This window comes from Onychomys torridus, chromosome 5 (assembly GCF_903995425.1).
Source record: "Onychomys torridus chromosome 5, mOncTor1.1, whole genome shotgun sequence".
NCBI classification, from domain to species: Eukaryota; Metazoa; Chordata; class Mammalia; order Rodentia; family Cricetidae; genus Onychomys; species Onychomys torridus.
The window spans coordinates 106869376-106896514 of record NC_050447.1 but is presented as its reverse complement, the minus strand read 5'-3'; the positions used below and the strand labels follow the sequence as shown (position 1 = coordinate 106896514).

The 27139-nt window shown below is 40.8% G+C and overlaps 1 pseudogene; it reads right to left on the bottom strand.

Moving 5' to 3' along the window:
* Window positions 1-2461: 2461 nt before the first annotated feature.
* Window positions 2462-12760, bottom strand: LOC118584658 (annotated as a pseudogene).
* Between the last annotated feature and the right edge of the window lie 14379 nt (window positions 12761-27139).

The following is a 27139-nucleotide window of genomic DNA, read 5'->3' as shown; positions in this document are numbered from 1 at the left end:
TGATTCAAAATAGAATAAAGGAAATGGTGGCCTCAGGGTATGACCCACCCAGCTAAGCTTCCAAATTGTGGAAGAGAAGTTAAGTAGCAAAAGAAACATGGACAAGGGAAAGCTTATAGAAATGTACACAAGGGGTGGGGTGGGCAGGTTCCAGCTGCAGCAGTCAGCAGAATTGGGCAGCTTTGACCACAAGGTTCTGGATTTAAGCATACTGGAGTAAAGCCATTGTGGAAATTTCCTCCTGGGCAAAGTAAAGCCACTGAGGGAAGCGTACTGCATTCAGCAAAGCTGGAAGAGGAGAGCCGTCTGATGAACTCTTGAACATGACAGGTGGAGTGCAGAATGGAGATTGCTCCTCTAGGCTTCATTACTGCTTTGGTCCAGTATTTCCTCACTATGCCCATTTTATGTGCTGGTTTGAATGGGAATGACCCCTCCCCTAGGCTAAAACACCATGTTTTTATTATCCATTAATCTGTTGATGGCCATAGATACTGACTCCATTTCCTTGGTATTAGGAATAGAGCATTAAGCTTTTAACGTCCTATGTGGTGTTGCAGAATTGGTGTTTTTCCCACTTGGTTTCAATTTTGCTTTCATCTAGTACTTGCTCATTATATTCCCTTTGGGGCTGGTAATTTATATTCTGTGTCATTATATGCATGAAGTATGTAAAGAATTTTTTGCTTTGCTTTTACAAGGGATTATAGTTAGCAAATTCCCTTGAGTCTCAGAAGAGACATGTTACTTTGGACTTTGAAACAATATGGAGACTGTGAAAGACTTTGGGAAATTTTGAAGTTAGACTAAATGCATTATGCATTATAATACGGCCATGAGTCTATGGTTGTCTCGGAGCAGAGTGTGACAGTTTGAATGAGAATGGTAGACATAGAGTCATCTGTTTGAATGCTTGGTCCCGAGTTAGTGGTATTGTTTGGGAAGGATTAGTTGTTATGGCATTGTTAGAGTAGGTGTAACTTGCTGGAGGTTGTGTGTCACTGGAGATTGGCTTTGAGGTTCCAGAACCCTATGCCAGCCACAAGCCCCTCTGCCTGCAACTTGTGAACTAGATATGAGCTCTCAGCTACCTCTCTAGCACCATGCCTCCCAGCCTGCTGCCATGTTTCTTGCAAAATGAAACTTGGAGGGTAGCTTGCTGAGCCCAGGTGAATGCCTCCAAATGCCAATGTGTCTCAGGAGAGTCAAGTGTGTGGGAATTTTCAAGGTGACCTTTTACTGAATGGTCCATTTGGGCTGTGGGGGTTGTGCATCTGTCAGCTTGTTGCTGGTGTGCCCAATAGCAGCAGTTGGCTTTTCACACTCATCTGTACTCACAACCCTTTATTAACAGAAACCTGGAGATGAATAATATTATGTCCATGAACTAGAGATTTTGAGCATAACATGTAAGTTCATTTTGCTGTCACAATGCCAAGATGTTTGAGACCAACAACTCAGGACAAAGTAACTGGTTTAAGGAGATCCTCAATAGCCAATTGAGAACAGTTCTGAGCATCAAGAGAAAGTATGCAGCAGATGACAACTAGTATTTTACAGGTCATCCCACCAGGTAAATAACTCTCTTTTGGGGGTCCCTATTGGGGAAATTATTAGCTCCACATAGTTAAAAGGGAGGTTTATTTTGTGGGGTAACTTACAAATGAAGGGGTAGTTTACAGGGTCTGGCAAAGGTATGGCGCAGTCTGGTGGTGTTCTCTGGAGAACTCTGCTCGGTCTACCTCCAGCATCCAGGGGCCCAGAACTAAGAGAGACCTCCTCCCGATCCTTGGTCTTCCACTTCCTCCTCTGCCCTGCCTTGTGGGCGTGACCATTACCGAAGCCTCAATGGGGTCCCCACTTGGCAAAATCCATGGAGTTGCTTGCTGTGGAAATTGGTTGTTTTAGGTCTGTAATTTTCTCATGTGCCACCACTTATCTCCCTAATCAGAAGAGCTGTGGTATTCCTTCCATAGCCCATTGGTAGTATGTGTTACATCTTTGTGCATATAGCTGTGGATGGTCAAGGAAGATGATTTCTGCTTAAGCTGTATAATTCTGATAATACCAGAATATTTTTCATAACTGACACAGGAAAATAAATAACAGTATTCTCAGTTACAAAGACAGCTAATCTTAGACTTCAGAACTAATTTAAAAGAGGCTAGCTACCCCTACAGAGAATACACAAGGATAAATTCCCAGGTGTTATTTATTGCTGAATCAGGTCATAACTGAAGCAACTTTTGTAGACATAACTCCCTACAGTAATTCTCTTTCTGCACATACCCCATCCACTCAAGGTTCAGCCAACTAACTGTTATTCTTAAGACCTGAATTTCAATGTCATTCTCTATCTGGGAAAAAGCTACACACATGACAAAGCATTACTCACTGGCCAGTGAGTGTGACATCTCTAACCTGAGAAAAACTGTGACTTATCATGCGTTATGAGAATGGGTCAGTCCCTGAAAATGTAACATATTGTTGCCCAGAGTTGGGCCTCTATAACACTCTTGTGAACAAACTTGGACAGACACAGATCTCTCTCCAGAGACATTCCTGATAAGTCAGCTTTACCCTTTTGGAAGACACCCAGCATTCCCAAGTGCTCAAAACACAGACTCCATGTCATAACCCTCTTGCAGTTTAAATTTTGGAAGGAAAACCAAAACTCTAGTGCTCCTCATAAAGTCTGGTTTGGTCTAGGATGTTAACTTCTCAAAAGTGAGATTGTTTTCCACCTGGCAAAGCAGAATTAGAGACTTTCAGATTCACAAGTGAGGTCTGACCCAGAGGCTCATAGGCACTTCCCACTCACAATACCCTCCATCATTCTACAAGGGGCACTGACTATTCACAGGGCTAGGCAGTGTGAGGGTCCCACTGTCATGCTAGCTTGTATGAGGCTTCCCTGATGGGTATGGAAGTCAAGCAGCCCAGGGTTGGGAAGACCTGGCTGTCCTTTTCTAAATCATTTCTGAGACAACTTTTATTCTGACACGTGTCCACATCCAGGTGATTATGGTTTAGGTTTTGCTTGCTTTTGATTTCTTTAACTAGACTTAGTTTTGAAGATGTAAATCATTGCTGCTAAAATAAAAATTAAAAATTTGAAAAGGGAGACTTGGTGTGAGCAACACCAAAAGGGGTATGTGTCCAGTGTTTGTTCCTTTGTGTTATTGTGTCTTGAATATGAAATTATACCAAAAGCCTCATATTCTGAACCCTTGTTTGGGAGGCAGCTAAGATTTTAGGTATGAGGAGCTGAGGGGCTAGCTGCATGTAGGAAGTAGTTACTATTGCTGTATCTCTAAGAGGTAATTCCCAGCACTCTGTCCTTTCTTCTTCCTCTGCTTCCTATTTACTAAAAAGTCTGTAGTCTCTGCCACCATAGAAACCATTGATGGGGCCTGGTAACTTGAAATGAACCCTCTTAATCTATGAGTCTGATTAATCCTTCCCATCCTGGGTTATTTATGTCAGGCATTTTGTCAATGAGGAAGACCTAACTAACACTAGAAGTGATGCCACAGTTAGGCACTGGATGGGAAGAACAAGGGGAACTGTTCTGCTTACAAAGATCCCCAAGGCCATGCACACTCTACTGCCCATCATTCATTAGATGGCTGACACATTGTGGGGACATCCTGATACAAGGAAGACTAAGATATGCCATAATGATGTGCCTGACTCTGCCCTCCCCAACCACATTCTTCTTCTTTCTCTTTGTCGACTTAATTTTTTAAAAATCTATTTTATGTTCTCAGATAATAAAATAAAATACTAACAACGATCATGATTCAGGTTGTATTTATGAAGGGAAGACTAAGTTCCAAGCACTGTGCTAAGTTTACTGCCTGAGTAGCACTCATTTTATTCTATTAGGTAGCTATCGCCCATTCTAGGATGATGTTATGTCATATGGCAAGGTTACACAGCCCCAAAATGGGAATCTTGGACACAGCTTTGATCACAAATCCCAGTGCCTGCACACAGCTCAGCTCAGTGCTCAGTCTAGGAGTAACAGACCCTCAAATGAAGTTGCAAAAGTAGAAACATTGAGTTCTGTTGTAATGAGGAAGGACAATTGGGACCCTGGATTCTTTTATAGACATTTAGAGAGGTGCCTGCTAAAGACTTTCCTACCTCACCTGGCTGAGGTCCACACCATCCTCTGGGAGCAGGACCACCACGCTCAGCTCCGTGCCCTTATATACTTGTGCCTTCACCTCATTCACATAGGCAAGCTTAAAAGTGTCTTCCTGACACATCATCTTCACTGGCCATTTCTCCTTCTGAATAGACAAATCAAGGACAAAATATATATCATTGACAGAGGTCAGGAGGTTTCCAAATGATCTGAAGTTAATACCAGGAGTGTTTTCAGCACTCACAATGAAAACAGTATTCATAGTCCAGTGTCTGCCAGCCTCTTCCTGCTTTCATAAAAATAATTGTTTTAAGCAGATATGGGACTGTTGTAGATAGGGTTCTACAGTTGTGATGAAACACCATGACCAAAATGAACTTGGGAAGGGAAGGGTTTATTTCATCTTACAACTCTCAGGTCACATTCCATCACTGAGGGAAGTCAGAGAAGGAATTCATGCAGAAGCCTTGGAGGAATGCTACTTATTGGCTTGTTCCCTATGGCTTTCTTAGCTTGCTTTCTTACACAGATCACGACTAACAAGAGTTTTTTGGGTGCCTGTCCCAAAGGACTTTCTTTCAGAGTCCATGAAAGAATCTACAGCCAGCTAGAAATCTATTCTGAGGGATATCAAATGAATCTATGCATACTGTGCTCTTTCAGTCTATCCACTTTATTATTCTAAGTAAGTTCCTTTCTGCCTCTGATCTCTTTGCTCTTCTTTGTTCTACTGCTTCTCTATGTCTACAGCTTCTTTTCAGCCTTCATTCTTAGCTCCTTTCTTGCCTGACCATCCACACATTTCTAACAGGAGACTCCTTACAATCCTGAGAAAAGTTTCAAAACTCTCAAGGTCATAACACATTTCTAGAATAGATAAGGAACAGAGCCATTACCATAGTAGCAAAAGGTTCCAAGGTCTCAGGACCAGAAGGAGGGGGTGCAGTGCCCAGTGAGACAAACTCTGAGACATAGCTTTTTATCAACAGACTTAGCAAGTGAAGAATTGACAGGATTTTCTTAGGGTGTTTTGTGTTAGTAACTTTGTTAGATACTGTGACTCTGATCTTGTGCATAACTGTAAAGTTTTAAACTTACAATCTATTTACAAAGGCCTTTAGTCTAGTTTGAACTTGCTCTGAGGCAAAAATGAGCTAAATGTGGGCAGTTTGCGTTAGACTGAGGCAAGATTGTTATTTTCTGTGTTAGTCTGAGCAAAAGGAGCAAAGCAGGCTTTAAGTGTCTAGTCTCATGGGACGAATGATCTAGCAATGAAGCATATCTTAATATACTTTCTATATATCAAACTTATACAACTAAATGAAAAGTCATCTTCCTGACCACCCAGAGATATATGTGCCCATAAGATTGAGGTATAAGCATGAGATTATATATATATGTTACATGAAGACACATGATAATAGGGAGCTAGCTGTTATTGCACAAAAATGCTGTGGGATGTTGTTATATATGCTGTGAATATGTGTTGCTCTGGTTGGTTGATAAATAAAAAACTGATTGGCCAGTAGCCAGGCAGGAAGTATAGGCAGGCAAGCAGACAAGGAGAATTCTGGAAAGCAGAAGGGCTGAGTCAGGAGTCCTCAGCCAGACATAGAGGAAGCAAGATAACAAGGCAGAACTGAGAAAAAGTACCAAGCCATGTGGCTAAACATAGATAATAATTATGGGTTAATTTAAGTGTAAGAGCTAGTCAGTAATATGCCTGAGCTAGTGTCCAAGCAGTTATAATTAATATAAACTTCTGAATGATTATTTTATAAGCAGGCCATGAGACTCTGGGTGAGAGAGATTTGTCCTGACTGTGGGGGCTTGGTGGGACCCAAGAAACATCCAACTTATACAAGAAGCTTACAACAAGAAACAGTCAATTCATTCAAAAAGGCAATAACTCCAACATGCCTTGCATAATGGCTTAGTCCTTTACCAGAATCCTTGTTTCTGATAGGTTGACCTTTTGAATGCTAGTTGTCACCTGCTTCAAATTCCCATGGGCTTTGGCTACCAGCACCGCTCAATACATGACTACCTGCCCAGGGTTGGCATTACCCACAGTGGATTGGATCCACACTAATCATTAATTAAGAAAATGCCCAACAGGCTTGCCTCTAGGCTATTATGAGATATTTGTACATTGTATGAAAATGTATTGTAATAAATCGCTAAATGCCCAATAGCTAGGCAGCAGGTATAGGTAGGACTTTTGGGCAGAGAGAGGGAATTCTGGGAAGAAGAAAAGGTGGAGTCGCTAGCCAGAGAGAAAGGAAACAGGAGGTACAAGATGTAAGAGAGGTAACATCACATGATAGAATATAGATTAGTATAAATAGATTAGTTTAAGTTATAAGAGCTAGTTAGGAACAAGCCTAAGCTATAGGCTGAGCTTTCATAATTAATAAGAAGTCTCCATATCATTATATGGGAGTTAGCTGGCAGACAGAGAAACACTCATTACACTAGGCCAATCTTATGGAGGCCATTTCTCAATATAGATCCATTCTGTTCAAATAACTCTAACTTGCATCAAGTTGACAAACAATAACCAGGACAGGAATCTATTAGTGAAAGAAGATGTGTTATCCAGAAAAAGAAATGGGTCATTTAATTATTAATATTTAAGTATTAGTTGGGTCCAATGTTCCACAAAGGCTCATGTTCCAAAGTCTTTGTCCACAGAGTGGCACTACTAGGAGCTGGCCAAACCTTTAGGGCATAGGGTCTAATGGGAGAAAGATAAGTATTGAGGATGGGAACCCCTGAAGGGAATATTTGCACCACAACCCCTTCTTGTTTCTCTCTTTTGCTTCCTGACTGCTGTGAGGTGAACAAGCCCCCACCATGCATTTCCACCGTGCTGTCATGCATCACCACCAGAGTGATTGGACCAACTGACCCAGACTGAAACTTCTGGAACCATGAGCCAAAATACACATTTCCCCCTTCTAAGTTGATTATCTCAGAGAGTTTGCTACACTAATGGAAAGATGACCATTATATCAGATGCAGAATTTTGATCATTTAAATATGGTTAACAATTATATCTAAGGAAACAGCATATAGTTAACAGAAAAGTTTTCTTCAAATAGACTGGATTACTGTCATAGTCATGCGAATGGGACTACAGACAGGTACATCCTCTCAGAAAACAGCCTGGCAACAGGAGCACACATGCTCAGAGGTTCATGATAGGTCACAACCTTCTAACCCATCACAGAGCAGAGAGCTCCAGAGCATTGACACTCACAGGCTTGGGGCAGAGCTCCATCCTGATAGCCCATTAGGGAGAAGGAAAACCCCAGTAAAATTACTACAGGTTGGGGACCTTCTGGATTGATACCCATGCATCTTTGTGATGCATTACAGTCTGATGACCGATCATAATCATACAGATCTTGTCAACCCTTTAAAAGTTAGTGGCCATCTGGAAGAACCTCATTTATCTTCCTGTATTTTATTCAAGTTCTGATAGACCTATGGTATATTTTAAAAACAGAAGTGGTATACATGGAAAGATTTTAATTACAGTGGTACACTAAATATCAAAATTTGATAGAGAATATCCATAGTAAAGATCGAATTTCCAATTAAGAGAACCACTTATTTTACAAAGTTTTAAAAATACTACTGCTAATAAAAAAGAAATAGGGATTGTAACATTCGTAAGTCTTCAAACTGCATTAAATTATATTTATATAGATATTGGGCAAACTATTCTAATATCTACTTTAACTCAAATTATATTCTAATCAAGACTGAGATCTTTTCTCTCTGTTTCAATATTAGAAAGCTATTAATACTACTTACTAATGATAAATTGACTAATAATTTAAAATGCTTATTTTACTTAAAAATACTCTATTAAATAAATGTTTGTATATACCTTTCTACTCTGAATCATGTCTCATACATATATTGTACTCCCTTAAGTTTTGGCATTCTTGAAGTTATGGAAAATTTAATTTCTAGAATGAGATAGAAACAATGGTTTTTTGTTTTTTGTTTTGTTTTGTTTTGTTTTGTGTTTTGTTGGTTTTTGGTTTTTGTTTTTTGTATTTGTTTGTTTGTTTTTTTTTGGTTTTTCAAGACAGGGTTTTTCTTTGTAGCTTTGTGCCTTTTCCTGGAACTCACTTTGTAGCCCAGGCTGGCCTTGAACTCACAGAGATCCACCTGGATCTGCCTCCCGAGTGCTGGGATTAAAGGCGTACACCATCACTGCCTGGCTGAAACAATGGTTTTATGAGAAATTATCAGAGGCTGTAGGAGCCACCAACAGGATGTAAAAAAATACAGGGAGTAAATACTGTTTATTCCTATCATTTTTTACTGAGCTTAGCCTTTCATTCAGAAATATATATTTCAAATGATTTTCTGTGCTTTCTCATGTTCTCTTTCTGGGCTGAGCATCAAGCCCAGTGCCTCACACAAGATATTCAATCTTTACCACTGAGCCCCAGAGCTACACATTCACAATTACACCCTTCCACGCAATCTCTCCACCACACTGGCATGGACCTTAGGACACTGTTCCTTACCTGGTTTACTTTAAAGGGCATTTCCCTTGTGCGTTCTTTGTCAAACTCTTCTTGCCACTTTCCTTTGAAATATAAGGCATTGACAAGAAGCAGCCTGGTCTCGGAATCAACTGAGCCACCCGACAGCAACTCTGGAATTTTCCCTTTTGAGGAAGCAGAGACTTAGTTCAGGTTTCATGTTATACACGTGTGAGAAACAAGCTGATATGACATTTTGGCAGATCCAAGCATCATGTTTTCACATATGCTGAATGTGGATTAACATATTAAAAACCAAATCAAAACAGCCCAACACCATCCATGTGTGACTGGAGGTCATACCTACTGGAGGAACACAGCAAAAGTGAGGACGGTGAAAGACTTCCAAGTCTCTCCAGGAAAGCAGGTTTGGGAAAAGCAGAAAAAGTGACTCCAGGATGGAGAACAAAACAAGCAGGAAATGTGGAAAGGCGTAGAAGGGGTTCGTTACCCCCTTGATGTGGTTAATGTTAGTTGCCTGTTTGGTTGGGTCTAGAATAAACTAAGAGACCTGTCTCTGGGCAGGTCTGTGAGGACATTTTCCAGAAAGAGTAACTAATGGAGAGGACAAACCCCTGAGTAGGCAACACCTTCTTTGTGCTTCCCTGATATAAAGGACCAAGAGAGAAGCAGCAAGGCTTTGTCTGCCTGCCTCAGTCCTCACTCCTGAGTGCATCTGGTCTGTTCAAGTCACTGCACCTGCCATTTTCAGCTGACATTGGAACCCAATGGATTTGGCCTTCATGTGGACTGAGACTAGGGTCCCTCTAGAATCCTCTTGGCCTTCAATGCCAGACTGAGACTGGTAATGTCTCCAACCACATACTGAGCAGCTACCCCAATCTCAGTTTCTCCACATGCAGATGGCCACTTTCTGGCTACTCAGCATGTATTGTTTGTGGCGTTCTATTAAATCCCCTTAGTAATATATATTCATTCTGTTCTTCTAGAGTACTCTGACTAATATACCAATGTTAAATGCAGTGTCTCACTGAGCACTCCATGTCATGTCTAGTTCTTTGTGGAGGACATATTACTACTCTATACTTTGGAGTACTGTCCATCCCTGGAAGAGATGATTCAGGAAAAGGACAGATTCCTTTTTTCTTTAATAAGAAGTATCCTTTCAATGATCCAGAGAATCCTTGCTAGTTTATGATATCAAGCGTGCATAAGAGGTAAAGACTCCAACAATTAATTCACAAATAAATGCTGAGTCTTTAAGAAGAGATTTTCAGTCTTACTCTCTCTCTCTTTTAGCAGAAATAGAAATGTACCTAGTAGTATAGAAATATCTGAATGGCTTAAATATTAGACAATGATCTCAATGAACTCAAAGACCAATGCTGGAACATGTCATGTCTTAAATAAATAAATAAATAAATAAAAAGATTCAAACTCAAATGGGAGGCCCTTTTAGATCAATGTAACTGAGCAGCCCTCACAGAGGTCTTGACTCTAGCTCCATTAGTCTAGTTTCATCAAATGTAAGTAGGGGATCTAAAGCAGGAGGTGTGGAAGCAGAAACAGAAGGCCCCTTCAGTGGTAAACACATTAACACATTGTAGAATGAAGCAGCCCGAGATCAAGATTACAGGGAAGGTCTACCAGTGAATCTCCATCTCAAAGATGGTGGAGTCACCTGACCTGCCAGTACTGCAGATCACCTGTGTCTTCTAATTCAAACAGTTAGATGGGAAATCAGGCCCAGGAGTTCTCAGGACATTTATATCAGCTCTTCTTCCCTAGGGAAATATACAAACAACTCTGTGTTTTAAATCTAAGTGTCTGAGTAGAACCTCCATGAATTCATAATTACACCACATGGACTAGCTAGTCTGCATCACTTTGGCTCTCTGAAATAACAGTGAGATTAGTTCATGGGTGGAGAAGGGGAAGTTAAGAGAAAGAAGTGAGAGAGGTGGATGAAAAAGGACAAGAATGTGGGGTGTGAAATAACTAGAAATTCTGACCTTCAGTCTGTTTGGAGACCCACGTGTTTATGTGTTTCCGGGACTCCTCTGGAGCTTTGACAAAGGACAGCTGCTCCATCTCTGAGTGATAGAATTAAAGACAGGATTCCTTAAAGGTCTGGAGAGAAAAATAATCAAGGGATAACATTGCAAAATATAGTGTCAGCAAGTGTTCCAACCTTCTGATACTATGGCATGAAAATAAAAGCTAAAGTAAGTGTATATATTACATTAAATAAGAAACATTTACATATACTAGATCTTTGCAAATGAATAAACCAGACATGAATAAATAAAACATAACAGTAGTCAATTTTGAAATTATTTCAAGATATCATTGAAGAATAGCCTAGGCTGGCCAAGTATAAATGACCCTCCTGTCTCAGACGTCTAAATGCAGATATTATAGATGTGTATCATCACAGTGACTAGAACTTGTTCCTTAATTTTCTCAAGTTCTCTAGGGTTCTTCTCCTGTGATCCATATCAACAAGTATTTGAATAGAATTGTTATCATTCTACTGATACAACTTACTGGGAGGAATTCTCTCTGCAAAGTGTTCTCTGCAAAGAGCCTGTTGGCTGTTCTAAGCAAGTACTATTTGTTGGGCTTGTTCAAGATATGGAGAAGCCCCTGGAAGCCTTAATGAATGTCTCTCTGTGTTTAAACCAAGTGCCTGTGAAGAAAAAGAATGAATCACTATGAGCTCAGTGATGAGACCTTATGGTTGTAAATGTAACTTTCCAGCTGAAGAGATGGCTCAGCAGTGAAGCACGGGAGGCTCTGATGTGAGGTAGGTTGGTATTGAAACAATTAAAAATAGGAGTAAACCTTCCTCGCTGTGTTAGTTAGGTTTTCTATTGCTGTGAAAAGACATGATGACCAAGGCAAACCTTATAAAGGAAAATATTTAATTTGAGTGGCTCACTTACAGTTCAGAGGTTCAGTCCATTATCATCATGATGGGACATGGTATCATGCAGGCAGATAGAGTGCTGGAGAAATAGCTGAGAGTCCCACATCTTGCAAGCCACAGGAAATGGACTGTGATACTGAGTGAAACTTAGGCAAGAGAGTCCTCAAGGCCTGCCTGCACAGTGACACACTTCCTTCAACATGACCACACCTCCCAATAGCGCCACTCCCTGTGAGCTCATGGGGACCAATTACATTCCAGCTACCACGCTTGCCAATGAATAATCACAAAGTCTCTTCCTCTAAAAATGAAATAGATCTCAGCAACCTGTGTTTCAAATAATTTCAACAACTTTTTTTTCCACATTGCACTATTTGGATTGAACCTAGGGTCTCAAGCATATGAGCCAAAAGCTCTATCACTGAGTTATAATCACAGCCCACTCTCTCCATTACTTTTTTTTTTCCATTTGAAACTAAGTTGCCCAGGCTAGCCTAGGACTTGGCATCCTCCTGTTTCAGTCTCCATAGTAGCTGGAATTAAAGGCCTGTGCCACCAGGCCTGGCATTAAATTTGGTTCGCTCCATTATGTAAGTGAAGTTTGGACAAAATTTTGAGAGTTTCCTCCAAGTTGTTACTCAAGAAAATGTATTACCTTTAAAGGAGTCTTACTGGGGAGGCAGGAGAGATAGCTCAGCAGTTGAAAACGCTGGTTGCTCTTCCAGAAGACCAAGGTTAATTCTACAGGGCAGCTCATAATTGTCTGTACCTCTTATTTCATGGTATCTGACACTCTCATACAGACAACCAGCAAGCAAAACACCAATGTATATAAATCATAAATAAATAAATAAACAAACAAACAAATAAATAAATGAATAAATGTCTTATTGGAGGAGACTCTGTCTTAGCTCCTCTTTAGCCCCTGCCCCATGAAACAGTGTGAGCACATTCCTACCCTCCCTTCTCAGCAGCCCTTAGGCAAGTGAAGCAGGTGTGGGGTGACAGGCAGCTTACCTGAGACATCTGGACTGCAGTGTCTCCCTTTGCCCCCAAGAGGACCATAGCTAGAGCAGAGGAGATGCTCATGGAAGAATAACAGACATTTTCCTAAGTGTTGTTTTCACAGAGCATCTTTAAAAGGTGGATGGCAAAGAAGCCATTTGCTTCAGAGAATTCATGATGCAGAGTCTGTAGACAAAAGAGAAATGGTCCTCAATACAGCACTGAAGGTTCATTGACCTAACTCAGGGTAATGTGGGACTCTAGTCTTGGTTCTCATTTCCAAGTTCATAAGTACTTAAAATTGGATTTTAAAATTCATCCTTGGTCACAGACCTTCCAATCTTAGGATTATTATCTAAGTGTGGTTATGGCAGCAGACCAAACTAGCCCTATATCATCTGCATAGGTAGAGGTCAGATCATCAGAACTGCACACAGGACACAGCTGAGAGAGGTGGCCTCTGGTCTCCTTCCATACACACCCGGTTCCTCTCTCTGAAGATGGTGGAGTGGAGGATAAATAGAAGGAGGAGGAAAAGAGTAAGGGAAGAAGAAAACAGACATGAGCATCCAGGTCCTCTAGCCTGGCTTCAGCAAAGCTGCATTCTGTGTCTGCCTGTGAAGACTCCTCTGAGATGTCCAGGTGTGTATTAGACAGTGCCTCTGCATTTGCAGTTGCTGCAGGAAAGACATGGAGATGCTGAATGAGACCCAAAGACAGGCTGGTGTCACCAGCTCTGCTGTTGAACAGGGAGCATCCACCTGCAGTGGCTGCTCAGGTGGCCTTGATCAGTCAATGGCACCAGGCTGTTTCTCTGTGGAGCACACCTCACTCCCGGAGGAATGGACAGATTGACCTAGACTAAGAGACTGCTCTCAACATCTTAACCCAATTCTGAGTTCTTGCACATCCAATGGCTGTGTTGTTCCTCTCATATGACCTTTGAACACTGGAAGTGTGTTTCAGAGTGCTTCCTAGTGACCTTAAATGCAGATAAAATAGCCTAGGGACCTTCAGAATATTACAATGTGTACTTCTTTCCTCTCCCCAGAAAGAAGAACATAGCATCCTGAAATTGTGCCTAGATCCTATGACTCTTCCCCTTACATACTCTGAGGCCCTTCAGGAAAGTTGGCGTGTCTTCATTTAAATGACTTACCATCTGGTTGGTCTTCTCATCTGATCCAACTCCCACCCCTATATTATTGCCCATCCTCATGTCCCCTTAAATTTGCTTCTGAATTCTTGAAGTGGTGTTTATTCTGCCTAGAAGGTCATTACCACATTCCTGTCAGTGAGTTGAAACTACTCAACTGTTATGAACAGGACAACCTCAGGGCCTCTGCTATGTTACTCTAATGCTCTTGCCTCAACCCAGGTCTGCTCATCATTTCTAAGTGCACTCCTTTCTCTTACTGATTGTTGTTTCCACCATACCCAGAGATCTCTGGAGGCAAGGGAGATTTATGGCACTCTAATTGGAAGCACCTAGTAGCATACTCAGGATAAAGGTGGGTTTGGTGGCATGTTCAGTCAATATAGGATCACTTAATTTTAAAATGGGAATGAAGAGAGATCAGACTAGAGTAGAGCCTGTTGATCTAAAAGGGCCCAGAAGTAAGAGACATTATTTTGCAGATCCTGAGAAGATAGCAGAGATAATCAAATGGGCGAGGTGGTAGGACCTGAGAGGAAGCAGGACAGAGGACAGTGGAGAAGGCCCCTGAGAGCCTGCAGCACCTATGCCTGACTGAAATGGGTCAATAAAGCTTCAGGACTCCAGCCCTAAGACCAGCCTCACTACCACTGGCCACACTGGTTTCTAGAGAAGTCACCTCTATGAATGCCCACCAGACACCATCTGCCCCCTGTCACTTTTGCTAACACTCAGGTCCTGGGTTCCTTCTCCTGGACTCTGGGTGGACCTTCTAAAGCTGGCCTCTGCCAGTCCCATAGCCCTGGGCTGAGCAATGCACATTTACCTTCCACCTTTGTAGTCCCTCATGGAAGCATTGATGGCTCAATGCCGCTGGAGTGCAGCTTAACTTCTTACCCTCTTCAGGCAGACCCTTTATTTACTGCAGGGTGCTGACATGTTCAGAGCCCCAAGCAAGGGGTGGAGGTACAGGTCTATCCTCATACAGCTGTGTCCTTTGTAGGATAGGGATTGTGTGAGGGTTGGGGAACACCTGGGTCCCGGAGAATGCAAAACTAGTGGGAGCCTTTGGACTCTGGCTAACAGGGCATCAAGGGAGAAGGTTTGTCAGGAAGCCAAGAGCACCTGGTGGATGTAGCTTATACCAAGTCTCCATCCATGCCAGGGATTCAGCTGTGAGGGAGTCGGCTCCAGGTATCCTGTTAAGTCTCCACTAGCATAGACTCACATGCAGAATCCAGATGCTAACTTTCAGAAGAGACTTTTCCAACTGCTGGGGTGTAGACTGCTCCATTGGAGGACTTTTCCTTGAAAGTGACAGAAATAGACACTGAGGAAAATTTGTACAGGAAATTATGTCTTCCATCCCTGGACAACTTCTATCCACAGGCCTCAAAGGGAGGAGACTTCCACAAATTTGGCAACTTAGGTGTCTCACCTTCTTTAATTATTTTAATTAAAATAATGCATTTTATGTGTGTGGGTGTTTTACTTACATGTATGTCTGTGCACCAATTGCCTGCCTCATGCCCACAGAGGCCAAAAGACAGCCTGAGATCCCCTAGAATGTTTCTTAAATCCTGGGAATGTTTGTCTACCTGGCCATGCTGATGATAGCTTAGGAACTATGTCCCAGGACAGATGCATTTATATTAGAAACCTTTGGTCTCAAGGTAGGAATTTGTCCTTTAAAACACACTTTCAGTGGCTTTGAGTATACCTACAAAGCTATATGACAGTCACAACTAATTCTAGATCCTTATGCTTACTGAGAAAAAGAAATGAACTGCCGATTATCAATATCTATTTCCCACACCCGCCCTCCTTTCCTAGAAAGTAATAATCTCTTTTCTGAATGTTTTTTCCAGTTTATGAGCATTTCTTGTGAATGAATTATGTGGTCATGTGTGTGGTCTTCTTTTCTAACCTGATATTTTCAAGGCTCAACATTACAGGTAACAGGTAACAGTGACTGGGGCAAGGGCCAGAGACATGTTACACAATGCCATGTGCAGTGGGTTGAATCTTTTCAGAGATCTCAGCTAAGGTCAAGGTACAATTCTTGACTTTGCCACAGAAAGGAATTTCAGGTTGAGTCAGTATGATATAGAGTTGGATTTATTGAGAAGCAAATACATACACATTTAACACAGTAATATACATAGGGAGGCCTAATAGGAACAGAAAGGATGAGACACACCTAAGCATTCAGGTGTCTCAAGGGAGAGCATGGCTTCAGAGTTTTAGCAGTACCTACACAGGTGGCTTTGGTGGCTCTTAAAAGTTACAACATTAAAAGTTGCTAAGAAACCTTCCCTTCCCCTTTTTACTTCATAGAGGTCCAATCTTTAACTGGTGGGGTATTTAAGGACAAGCCTTTAAAACATCAATAGTTTAAGCTATCTGAGACCAAGATACATAAACAGAACTTCAACAAAGAACAATGCCTTGGGGAACACAACACAGACACACTAAAAGCTCATACGGTCTACAGGATCACATATGGAGTTCTCCCCAAGAAGGTCAAGGTTCCATTTGGCTGAGCTGGAGAGCTCACTCAATTTCACACTACCTGTGACACACTCAGTCTAGAAAGTTTCTCTTCTTCATGTGCTCTCCTTCCTGACTTATGGATGGCCAGATTTTCACCAATCTCTTCCTCCCAGAAGCTTCCTGGTGCCATTGGCTTCCCCAGGGTGCTCATTTTCTGCTGCTTGGCTCCATGTTTCCAGAGAGGCTGCTCACACACTTGTCCTCTGACCCCTGACCCAGCAGGGAGTGACAGCAGCTGAAGGGACAGAGGCTTCTGGCTTTCTGTCTCACCTTGCTTGAGGGAAGGTCGGTTTGCTTACGTGCAGAGTCTGCTTCCTCCGTCACCCTGTGTTCTCCAGCCCAGAGGGGATTTCAACCGTCCCTTCCTTCAGCTTCTCCAGCTCCTCTGCTTTGACCAACAACTTCTGACCACCTCCTGCCTTAACTTGTGTTCTTGGGGACACTTTTCACTTTGCTCCCACATCACTGAAGCAGTTTAGTGTAAGACAAACTGCTCAAAGTCTTATTAATAAAAAACACAGAGCCAGATATTGGGTGAAAAACTGAGAGATCAGAGGAATAGGACAAGCCACAGACAACCTCACCTCACCAACTCCTCAGCTTCCAAAGAGACCCCTTCCTGTATATCCATGCCCATATGTCTTTCTGTCCCTGCCATCTCACTTCCTCCCTCTGCCCAGCTACAACACTTCATCTTCCTGCCCAGCTCTGTCACTTCCTGTCTGTCTGTACAGACCTCCATACATTTGTGGTTAGCTGGTGTTGGAATTTCAGGCATGTGCCACCATGCCTGGCTCTGTTCCCAGTGTGGCCTTGAACTCACAGAGATCTGGATGGATCTCTGTCTCTCAAATGCTAGGATAAAAGGTGTGTGCTATCATTGCCTGACTTCTATGTTTAATATAGTGGCTGGCTTTTTCCTCTGATCCTTAGATAAGCTTTATTAGGGTGCACAATAAATTGGGGAACACAATATACCACCACATTTACACTTTTTTGTCTAAAATAAAAAAAGTTTTAACTAATATAAAGAAAAATATATACAATAAGTACAATAACTATATACAATTTATACAAGCAATAAAAACTTCAACAATGTCTAATTCATTTGCATTTGACAAATTCTCAGAAAATATTCTATTATCTATCCTATTTTTGTGAATCCAAAGGATTGTATCTAATTTACCTTCTATCCTAATTTGCATTGTCAAAACTATCTTTTGATGTCTTTCAAATTTATACACTTTACACCTTTTTAGTGAGTTTCTTTTCTGAATTTCTTAACAAGGAAAACTATAACTATCTAATCTTCAACTCCCTCAGAAACCCGAGATGGTAATAATACTACCTAGTAAAATAGGAAGTGTAAACAAGCAACCTGCCAAAAAATGTGAGTTATGACAGAAACAGCCAGATGCCTGGACAGTCACCTGAGGTTTCTCTGTAACTTTGGGTAATCATCTTCAGGCTATAGGCTTCGCATTTCTGAACAGACTCATCTGAGAAGCGTGATTTTCTAAAGAGCCTTCCTATACATATACAGCAACAAAGTTAGATTAGCTGAAGTTACCTCAGCCCTACACAGACACTTATACTGAGGAACAAAGTATGGAGTAGAAAGATGATAAAAGAATGAGGGGTTGGGAATTTAGCTCAGTGGTAGAGTGCTTGCCTAGCAAGCATAAGGCCTTGGGTTCAATCCTCAACCCCCCCCCAAAAAAAAAAAAAGAAGAATGAGATATCAGGACCTCCATCTCTTAGAAAAGTTTGCTCTTGCAGAGCCACTATGGTGTCACATGACCAAGGAACAACAGAATGCCAGGATTAGACTTACAAACAAATTTTATAATGATATAAACGTGAACATTGTATTATGGCAAAATTTGAATGATAACTGTAGCAGCTTTGACCTGAAGATTTTTCTGGGGTACTCAGACCATTAAGAGTTAATAATACACTGCTTGGGACATGACCATATGCCCAGGCTGGCTTGAAAATTGGTTTCTGGTTTAATGATCTTGTAGCCACAAAAAGGTACCAGCTTGAGAACAGGCTGTCATATGCCTCTAAATTCTTAAAAATTGGATTATAGGGTTAATGAATAAAAATGATAACTGTTTATTAATGATGTCAAAACTTGAGGGAAAATGATTGGAAATGATAACTCTGTTCTGTCACAGTTTAGTCACAATGATGACTAAAAGATGAGCAAGAGGACATAAAACATATGTCCCAAAACAGAAATGTTTTAGAACAACATGAATGTATCCCTGCTTACTAAATTCTGTATAAATAAAGGAACACTCTGGCTTCTAGTCAGTCAGGCTGCAAGATTCTCCCAACCACCATGGCCTGGCTCGCTCCACTCACACCAACACCTTACATCTTCTCCTGGGACCTGTCTACCACCAGGGATAGTTCCTGATATTTTACAAGACTGTTAAGACATGCCTTGAACTGTCAATAGGGCTCATAGGCAGATGTTTCTTTCTCATCTACTAGTTCCCAAATAACCTACATGGAGACTTAATACAAATTATACATATGTGATCAATACCTCAGGCTTGATACTAGCTAACTATTTCATTTAAATTAACATGTATTTCTTATCTATGCTCTGGAACATGGCTTGGGACCTTTTCTCAGTAGGGTTTGCTTCTCTCTGCATCTGCTTGGAACTCCTCTGACTCCACCTTTGTTTTTCCCAGCATTCTTAGTTTGGCTCTCCTGCCTAACTTATTTTGCTCAGATATTGGCCAGCCAGCTTCTTTATTAAACTAGTCACAGTGACATATAATCACACAGTATAAAGAAATATTCCACATTCCCCCTTTTTTTCCTAATTAAAGAAGATTTTAACTTCAACAGAGTAAAATTATATACAACAAAAAACAGTTATCCAGTAAGAATTATAGTTACAGAATAAAGTCCATTTTTACTTGGCAAACTTAGAGACAATACTCTATTATCTATCTTATCTTTGTGACTCTAAAATTTTATACCTAATTTACCTTTTATCATAACTAAGGAAAACTTTAACTATGACTATCGAGTCTTTAACTCTGTCAAAGAAGGGTAAAATGTTACCTAACAATAGGAACATTTGGCTGCCTAGACAGTAATCCTAGTTTCTTTTGTAATGCTGGGGTATCCAACTTTGGCCTATAGGCCTAGTATATCTGACAGACATTTTTGAGAAGCAGGAATTTTCAAGGACTTGTCTTGACAAAGTTTGACAGTTACCTTTTTTTGAATCCTACTGGTCCAGTTTGTATAGAATACAGTCAGCAATTGAGGCAAGGACAGTTTCTTTGCTCAAATGGCTAGCTAGCTTTTTACATAAAGAAAGCAAACTCCATATGGAGGTTTTTCGATGTCCATCATCTTTTGAAGTAAATGAGTGCAGTCAGAAGCAGACATGTATCAACTGCTATAAAAAGCCTTATATTGTTACACACATTAGATGCCATATTCTATAGGTCTTTGAAGTGTTTTAAGAACATTTATCTGTCTAAATTTATCTGTGTATGGCCTTGAAAACATATCTAACCTGACTATAAGTTTGACTATTATGCTTTGAACTACAAACGGCTCAGGACAATTCCAAGGTGGCTAGCTGAGATGGTCCACCCTCATGCACTACTCCAGCCAGGACTTCAGATGAGCCTTATACTTTCCCATTCCACAGAGTCTAGCAACAAATGATATAGTTAGTCTCCCAGGACTTGACCATTGCTTCAAATTTTTTCAGGGTTCCTTAGAGATTCTGTTGCTCCCCAGACAACAGAAAGTAATTTTCAGAACATGACACCCACATTTCAAAAGGTGGAGTGGTTGATTTTTGGTCTTTCAGTGGATTATGAATATTTTTCATCATGTAAAGGGGTAAGTTACAAGTTGTTATTGAGTATAGTAAAAAAAATAAACAAAAAAGATTATATTCAGGGATCTCATTCTGAAAAGGAAAGGGGGCATATAGTAGATTATTAAATGTACTTTTAAACTAAAAAAGCAACTACTAGTCTTAAATATGTTGTACTGGTGTGGACTTTTGTATATGGATATAAATTTAAGGTTATTTTTGTAGTACTGTGTGTATGTTTCTATTCCTATTTAAGATATTTTTGTATATTGACAAAATTTAAGGTTATTCTTGTCATACTGTATGTATGTTTCTAATCCTGTTTAATAAATAAAAAAGGAGAAAAAAAGATATTTTTGTATATTGATACAAATTTAAGGACATTTTGCTAGAACATACTGTACATGTGTTTCTATTCTTGTTTAAGGCATTGTACCTGTGCAGCTCATTTAATAATGTAAATTTCTAGTCCATGAAAGTTTTCTTTACAAACTATTTAGCATTAATTAAGAAATATAGGTTAATAGTCACCCATAACTATCCAACTTATAGTCACGTTAGTTATGTTTCCAGGATCATACAAAGATATATTTCAGATAGATAAGAATTCTTCAAGCACTTCAAAAACCCACAGAATATGGCATTTAAAGTGTTTTAATAACTTAGTCTTCTTGATATGAGACACATCTGCTCCTGGCAGCACCATTACTTCAAGAAGAATGATGGGAATTGAAAAAAAACCCCATATGGAGTTTTCTTTCTTTGTGGCAAAAGCTAGCCATTTGGGCAAAAAAACTGACCTTGCCTTGACTGCTGACAATATGCTGTATAAACTGGACCAGTAGGACACAAAGAAAAGTGACTGCCAAACTTTGCCAAGACAGGGTAGGGTAGGACAGTCCTTCAATATTTCATGCTTCACAAAAAGTCCATCAGATGTTCTGGGCCTGTGGGCTGAAGATGGATTCCCCAACATTACAGAGGGACATTCGGTGACTGACAAGGCATCCAACTGTTTCTCTCATTGTGCACAATTTTGGATGTCACTTGCAATGCTCTTTCTGTTCACTCAGATAATATTATATCCTTCTCAAGCTCTTAATGGGGTGAAAACTAGACAGTTGTAGTTCCCCTGAGTCACGGTAAACAGGGATTTTAGGTACAAAAGTTTGGACTCTTCAGGAGAGGAGACCTAACAGAATAATCTCTCTAAATTTGCCAAGTACTTATAGACTGGATATTGAAAATGTATTTCTTGCTTGATAATTGTTCTTGTTGTATGTAGTTTCTTTATTATAAAGGTTATTAAATTTCATTTCTATTTGGACAATATTTGATAACAATTTTTATTGTACCTTTAATCCCAGCACTCAGGAGGCAGAGTCAGGCAGATCTCTGTGAGTTTGAGGCCAGCCTGGTCTACAGAGCGAGATCCAGGACAGGCTCCAAAACTACATAGGGAAACTTTGTCTTGAAAAAAAAAATTCTTATTGTATATAGTTTTACTGTGTTAGAGTTAGAACCTTTTCCTTTTTATTAGCCAAAAAAGGGGAAAAATGTTACTGGATTTCTGTTTATGTCTCTGGTCCATTGTTCAATTAAAAAGGGGTGGACTTTCCATTCAGCTGGCCCTGGAATGGATCAGCAAGTCTCAGAGGACCCAGGAGAGAACGAGTGTGACCTGAAGAGAAGAGATAGTTTAGTAGGAATCTTAAAGAGTATTATTAATAAAATCAAACCTGAGGCCAGTTATTGGGGTGAATGCTGGAAGATCAGAGAGACAGAACAAGCCACAGCCAGAAGTCAGAACCTTGCCAGTTCCTCGGCTGGTCTTGTTTCCTCAGACAGCAAGCTTGTGAGTCCTCATCCGAAAGGGTCTCTGCTGAACTGTGCTGCTCAAAGCCTGAAAGCTTAACCAGCCAAATGCCTAACCAGCCAAATGCTGTTAGTTCCTGGTCCTCACACCTTACATATCTTTCTCTTTCTGCCGTCACTCCCTGGGATTAAAGGTGTGTGTCTCCATGCTGGCTGTATCCTTGAACACACAGAGATCTGTCTAGCTCTGCCTCCCAAGTGCTGGGATTAAAGGTGTGCACCACCACCACCCAGCTTCTGCTATGGCTTGCTCTGACCCATTTTCTAGCCACATTTTTTTTGGCTCTGTATCTAGTGGCTGTCTGTTCCCTGACACCAGATAAATGTATTAGGGTGAACAATATTTGGGGGAACACAATACCACCACAAGGTGGTGTGGACCCTTATTGGGAAAAGGTGGCAGCAGGTGTTCGGGGTAGCTTGTGATTTTCCTCAGGTTTTTCAAAACAATCTTGTATATGAAACTCTTCATTGAAGGGGAAGCCAGCTAGTGTGGTTCAGCATCTTCTCACATTGTCATAAAAAGAGACAGCAGAACTTTCTAACTCCTGTTCAGTATTCAGTGTGCAGCATGCTTTCTTAACTCCTGTATGAGATAGACACCTAGGTCCATTTCTTTCTGCTACAAATGTGTCTACAGACAGCATCCACGTCACTGTCCTTTTGTGGACTAGTGGGTGACATCACTAAGGTATGTGCTAGAGTGAACCACTGTGAATCCTGGACACACAGCTGACTAAAGATATTACCAGAATATGTCCTGGTTTAGCATTATCAGTTTTGTAACTCATGGCCCCCTATTACACTACTCCCTGGCTCCCCCTGATAAGATTTCTTCCTAACAGCAAATTGACGTTGTTTTATGTGTAATTTCCTGATTATTAACTTATTGGCTTATTTCATCTGATTTATATGGTTATGTATTTATTGAACTGTGTACTTGTGTGTGTGCCAACTGTGGTGCTCACAGAGAGGTCAGAGGACAACTTGATGGACTCAGTTCTCTTCCCCCACGAGGGGCATTCTGAGAACCAAACTGCAGTTGTCAGGCATGGCAGGGAAAATCCTCACCCACTAAGCCATCGCTGAGATCCCTGACTTACAGCAATTGTTTATCTGTCTTTCATCATTTAGCATTGATTTCTGATATTTCCTCAGTCTTAAGATGCCGTTCAGTATATGTAGATGAGTAAGTTCTACACTACCCCACTAGTTGAAACAATATTTGTCCTTTCCATTGGTCATCAACACTATCTTCAATTCAAAAGCTATGAACACAGACTGGGAAAACTGGATGTTTATATATAAAAGAATCACATTGGGCTCCTACCTCATGCCGTACATAAAATATAATTCCAACTTGATGAGTGAAATAATATTAAAGCCACAAGCCATGAAAGCCTTGGAAGAAAACATAGGGGCAGGTCTTTCTGAACATGAGCATGGCAGTGGGTTTCTTAGCTGCAGCAAGGATAGACTGAATGATAAAAATAATATTAAATAAGTAGGGCTTCATTGAAAAAACTCAGTTTGTATGAATAAAATGGCATTATCAAGAAAGCAGAAAAAAGGACCAGAAGTGAGTGCCTGGGGTTATAGTCAGAGAGGCAACTGCCCCTGGGTCCCACCCCTGGACACAGGCCATCCCAGGAGGAACTGCCCAACTTGGCCCCAGTTTCCAGCCAATAGGTGGGCCATGCAGGAAGGCTCTCCTTTTCCAAGACTGCAGGCAGACACAGCAGTCTCCACACCCTGTCCCCACACCCATTTGCCTGAGACCCCAGCCACTTCCTGAGACTCAGAGACCAACCCCCGCTCCCATCTGGACCAGAGGTGAGTGTTTGGGGTTATAGTCAGAGAGGCAACTGCCCCTGGGTCCAACTGTTGGACACAGGCCATCCCGGGAGGAACTGCCCAACTTGGCCCCAGTTTCCGGCCAATCGGTGGGCCCTGCAGGAAGGTTCCCCTTTTCCAAGACTGCAGGCAGACCATGCAGTCTCCACACCCTGCCTCCACACCCATCTGCTGGAGACCCCAGCCACTTCCTGAGAATCAGAGACCAGCCCCCAGCTTCCATCCTGCCCTGGAACTCCCATCTGGACCAGAGACCAGAGGAACTCCCATCTGGTCAAGAAGAGCTCCCATTTGGACAAAATAAGGAGACCCAGGGACTTCCCAAAACTTAGAGTCCAGCCCCCCAGCTCCTATCAGGCCAGCATTCTCATCTGGACCAGCGCTTCCTTCTGGCCCAGAGCTTATATCTGGACCAGAGAGAGGCTCCCTAAATCTGTCAGCGCTCTCTGGACCAAGTACACTGATAAGACCAAGAACGAACCCAAGAGGAGATGGGCAGACGTCAAGGCAGAAGTACATACAACAAAATAAAGAGCAATACAGCATCACCAGAACCTAGCCCTTCTCCAACAGGTAGACCTGAACATCATGGAATGGAAGAAGAAGAAAACAACCTTATAAGTAACATCATGAAGAGGCTAGAGCCTTATATAGAAGAAATCAAAAATAAAGTAGAGGAACAGACAAACAAAAAATGGGAAGAACGCTATTAAAAACTAGAGGAAAGGACAATTAAAGCAGAAGAAAACAATAAGTCCTTGAAAGAAAATCATGAAAAATCAAAGGAGACAGTCCAAGTTCTGAAGAGGGAAATAGAAAAACTGAAGAAGACATTAGCAGAAGGAATGCTGGAAATAGAAAACCTGAGTAAACAAACAGGAACTTAAGAGGCAAGTATAACCAACAGAATGCAAGAGATGGAAGAGAGCATCTCTGGTGTTGAAGATACGGTAGAAGAAATAGATTCATCAGTTAAAGAAAACACTAAAACCAACAAAGTCATGACCCAAAATGTCCAAGAAATTTGGGACACCATGAAAATACCAAACCTACGAATAATAGGGATAGAGGAAGGAGAAGAATAGCAACTCAAAGGCACAGAAAATATATTTAATAAGATCATAGAAGAAAACTTTCCTAACTTAAAGAAGGAAATGCCTATGAACATACAAGAAGCCTATAGAACACCAAACGGACTAGACCCCCCCAAAAAGTTCCCTCACCACATAATAAGTAAACAACTAAATGTACAGAATAAAGAAAGAATATTGAGGGCAGCAAAGGAAAAAGGCCAAGTGACTTATAAAGGCAAACCCATCAGAATAACACCCGATTTCTCAATGGAGACTTTGAAAGCCAGAAGGACCTGGACAGATATAATGGAGATACTAAGAGACGATGGATGCCAGCCTAGACTAATATACCCAGCAAAACTTTCAATCATCATAGATGGAGTGAACAAGACCTTCCAAGACAAAACCAGATTTAAACAATACTTATCCACAAACCCATCCCTACAGAAATCACTAGAAGGAAAATTCCAACCTCAGGAAGGCAGATACACCCATGAAAACACAGGCAATAGAAAACACCACAGCAGTAAACCCCAAAAAAGAGAAGTACACATACACTACCACCAAAAAAATAAAAATAACAACAGGAACAAAAAGTCACTGGTCATTAATATCCCTTAATATAAATGGACTTAATTCACCTATAAAAAGACACAGACTAACAGATTGGATACAAAAACAGGACCCATCTTTCTGCTGCATACAAGAAACACACCTCAAATTCAAAGACAGACACCTCCTAAGAATAAAAGGCTGGGAAAAGACTTTCCAATCAAATGGTCTTAAGAAGCAAGCTGGTATAGCCATCCTAATATCCAGCAAAATAGACTTCAAACTAAAATCAATCAAAAGAGATGATGAAGGACATTACATACCCATCGCAGGAAAGACCCACCAAGATGAAGTCTCAATTCTGAACATTTATGCCCCAAACACAAGGGCACCCACATATGTAAAAGAAACATTACCAAAGCTTTTTTCAAATATAAAACCCCACACATTAATAGTGGGAGACTTCAACACCCCACTTTCACCTCTGGACAGATCGGCCAAATTGACTCTTAACAGAGACATAATGGTCTTAACTGATGTTATGGCTCAAATGGACTTAATCGATACCTACAGAACATTCCACCCAAACAAAAAAGAATATACCTTCTTCTCAGCACCCCATGGAACCTTCTCTAAAATCGACCACATACTTGGCCACAAACCAAATCTCAACACAACAAAACAATTGGAATAACCTCCTGTGTTCTATCAGACCATCATAGTTTAAAGTTAGATTTTAACAACAGGAAAAAGCACAGAAATCCTACAATCTCATGGAAACTGAATAATGCTCAACTGAATCACCAATGGGTTAAGGAAGAAATTAAAGAATTCTTAGAGATCAATGAAAATGAATACACCATACACCCAAATTCATGGGATACTAAGAAAGCAGTGCTAAGAGGGAAATTCATAGCACTGAATGCCTACATAAAGAAGCTGGAGAAATCTCACGCTAGTGACTTGACAGCACACCTGAAAGCCCTTGAACAGGAAGAAGCAAAGACTCTCAGGAGGAACAGAAACCAGGAAATTATCAAATTGAGAGCTGAAATCAATAAAACAGAAATAAAGAGAACAATACAAAGGATTAATGAAACAAAGAGTTGGTTCTTTGAGAAGATCAACAAGATAGACAAGCCCTTATCCAAACTAACCAAAAGACAGAGAGAGAGCATCCAAATTAACAAAATCAGAAATGAAAAGGGGGACATAACAACAGACAATGAGGAAATCCAGAGAATCATAGGGTCATACTTCAAAAATCTCTACTCCACAAAACTGGAAAATCTAAAAGAAATGGATAATTTTCTGGATAGGTACCACATACCTAAATTAAATCAAGACCAGATATACCATTTAAACAGTCCAATAACCCCTAAGGAAATAGAATCAGTTATTAAAAGTCTCCCAACCAAAACAAGCCCTGGACCGGATGGTTTCTCTGCAGAATTCTACCAGATCTTCAAAGAAGACTTAATACCAATATTCTTTAAATTGTTCCACACAATAGAAGCAGAAGGTATATTACCAAACTCCTTCTATGAGGCTACAATTACCCTGATTCCTAGACCAAACAAAGATGCAACAAAGAAAGA